Source organism: Conger conger, chromosome 3, assembly GCF_963514075.1.
Source record: "Conger conger chromosome 3, fConCon1.1, whole genome shotgun sequence".
In the NCBI taxonomy this organism is placed as follows: Eukaryota; Metazoa; Chordata; class Actinopteri; order Anguilliformes; family Congridae; genus Conger; species Conger conger.
The window spans coordinates 51,320,218-51,323,253 of NC_083762.1; positions in this window are offsets into that span (position 1 = coordinate 51,320,218).

Here is a 3,036-nt window from a genome sequence, read left to right on the forward strand (position 1 = left end):
GACCCATCAGATCTCACAACCTACCAGTCTCTCCTGGCGGCATTCTCTTCTGCTGTCACTGCCGCCAAAGTAAAATACTATCAAACACAAATTCACAACTCCACTTCTAACCCCTGGAAACTATTTTCTATTTTCTCCTCTCTCCTCAGCACGCCGCCTTGTCCACCTCAGTCCTCCTTCGCTGCTGATGACTTTGCAGACTTTTTCAATGAGAAGGTCACAGACATCTGCAGATCCTTTGCAACCACTGCCCCCTCTCTGTGCCCCTGCCCCCCTCTAGGCCCATCCCTTCCTTTTCCACTTTCTCTCCCCTTACAGACTCTGATGTTTCTTAACTCCTGCTCTCCCACTGCCCGACAACCTGTGCCCTTGACCCTATCCCCTCTTCTCTCCTCCAGACTATCACACCGGACATTCTCCCATTTGTCACCTCCCTTGTCAACTCCCTGTCTTCTGGCTGTTTTTCATTGTCCTCTAAGAGGGCCCACATCACCCTGCTGCTAAAAAAGTCTACCCTGGATCCTTCCATCATCCAGAACTACCGCCCGGTATCTCTTCTTCCTTTTCTATTTCTTCTTTCTTTTCTAAAAACAACCTGCTAGACCCCCATCAATCTGGCTTCAGACCTGGCCACTCGACAGAGACCACACTCGACGGAGACCGTCACTCCATGCCGCACGAGCAGCCTCCCTCTCCTCTGTCCTCATTCTTCTAGATCTCTCTGTTGTTCCCCAGGGCTCAGTCCTTGGCCTGCTTCTTTTTTACACTTGTTCCTTTGGCCCTGTTATCACTGCACATGGTCTTTCCTACCACTGCTATGTGGACGATACCTAACTCTTCATCTCATTCCCACCATCTGACACACAGGTTTCAGCCTATATCTCTGCTTGCCTGAGCGACATCCAGAGCTGGATGGACAACCACCATCTAAAGCTCAACCCAGGCAAGACTGAAATGATATTCATTCCTGCTATTACCTCTCCCCATCTGGATCTCTCCATTTCCCGAGGGGATACCTCACTGACACCATCACCCTGTGCAAGGAACCTCGGCGTGGTGATGGACAGCAGACTGTCCCTCTCTGAGAACATTGCGGCGGTGACCCGGTCATGCAGGTTCTCCCTATACAATATCCGGAGAATCCGCCCCTTTCTCACCCCATACTCAACCCAGCTCCTGGTCCAAGCGATGCTTTTGTCCTGCCTGGACTACTGCAACTCTCTCTTGGCTGGCCTCCCAGCGTCCGCCATCCAACTTATCCAGACTCTGCAGCAGCTCGTCTGGTCTTCAACCTTCCTAAACACTTGCATGTCACCCCCCTGCTTACTTCCCTCCACTGGCTGCCTGTCATGTCTTGCATCAAATTCAAAACATTGGTGCTAGCCTTCAGAGCAGTTAAGGGGTCAGCTCCAGCTTACCTCCAAAACTCATCAGACCCTACACCCCTGCCAGACCTCTTTGTTTGGCCACCACAGGCTGCTTGGCGCCTCTCCCTCTCCAAACTTCCACCTCCCGTTCACGACTACTTTCTGTTCTGGCTCCTCGGTGGTGGAACGAACTCCCCATGGAGGTCAGAACAGCAGAATCTCTTGCCATCTTCAAGCTTCAAGCGCAGACTGAAGACTCACCTCTTCAAGCTGCACCTTTCCCTGTCCATCCCTGCCTCCCTGTAAACCTTAATTGTTGTCTTTACCTATGATATTTACTTGTGTATTAGAATGTTTTATTTGGCTAGGTAAGCATTGTTTGGCTAGGTAAGCAGTTCATACATTGTTCATGCATTTGCTTGTTGCGGTACTACGATAAAATAAAAAAAAGATATACATTTAAAAAAAAAATATGTTTTCTTCGTTGTGCAGGTAGCAGTTGAAATTGTTCTTTTGACCAAGGCCGACTGGGAGTAGAGAGGGGTAGAAGCAGCCCTTGAGGATGCTGACGCAGGTCTTTGCTTCGGACACAGGTAGCACATGCTGCAACAAAGTCCTTAACCTCCCTGTCCATTTCTGGCCACCAAAAGCGTCGCCTTTGGGGACCCGGATGGGCAGTGAGGTGTGAGGAGTGGCCCCACTGGAGAACTTCAGACCGTGCTCTTCTAGGAACAAACAATTTCCCAGCTGGTGCAGGGCCAGGTGAAGAGCCTGTCTGACAACCATCTTGATTCCCCAATGGACGGGTGCAATGATCCTTGTAGGTGGGATAACTGGTCCTATGTCTTCTTCCCAGTTTTCAGACATAAACTGCACATGGGCTATCCTACCACTGCTACGCGGACGATACCCAACTCTTCGTCTCGTTCCCGCCGTCTGATACGCAAGTTTCAGCCCGTATCTCTGCTTGCCTGAGGGACATCCAGAGGTGGATGGACAACCACCATCTAAAGCTCAACCCAGGCAAGACTGAAATTATATTCATCCCTGCTAAAACCTCTCCCCATCTGGATCTCTCCATTTCCCTCGGGGATACCACACTCACGCCGTCACCCAGTGCAAGGAACCTCGGCGTGGTGATGGACAGCAGACTGTCCCTCTCCGAGAACATTGTGGCGGTGACCCGGTCATGCAGGTTCTTCCTATACAACATACGGAGAATCCTCCCCTTTTTCACCCCCTACTCGACCCAGCTCCTGGTCCAAGCGATGGTTCTGTCCCGCCTGGACTACTGCAATTCCCTCTTGGCTGGCCTCCCAGCGTCCGCCATCAGACCCCTCCAACTCATCCAGAATGCAGCAGCTCGTCTGGTCTTCAACCTTCCCAAATACTCACACGTCACCCCCCTGCTTACTTCCCTCCACTGGCTGCCTGTCATGGCTCGCATCAAATTCAAAACATTGGTGCTAGCCTTCCAAGCAGTTAAAGGGTCTTCCCCAGCTTATCTACAAAAAATCATCAGACCCTACACCCCTGCCAGACCTCTTCGTTCAGCGTCCACAGGCCGCTTGGCACCTCCCCCTCTCCGAACCTCCACATCACGCTCACGACTACTGTCTGGTTATGGGTATGCACTTTGTTGTACGTCGCTCTGGATAAGAGCGTCTGC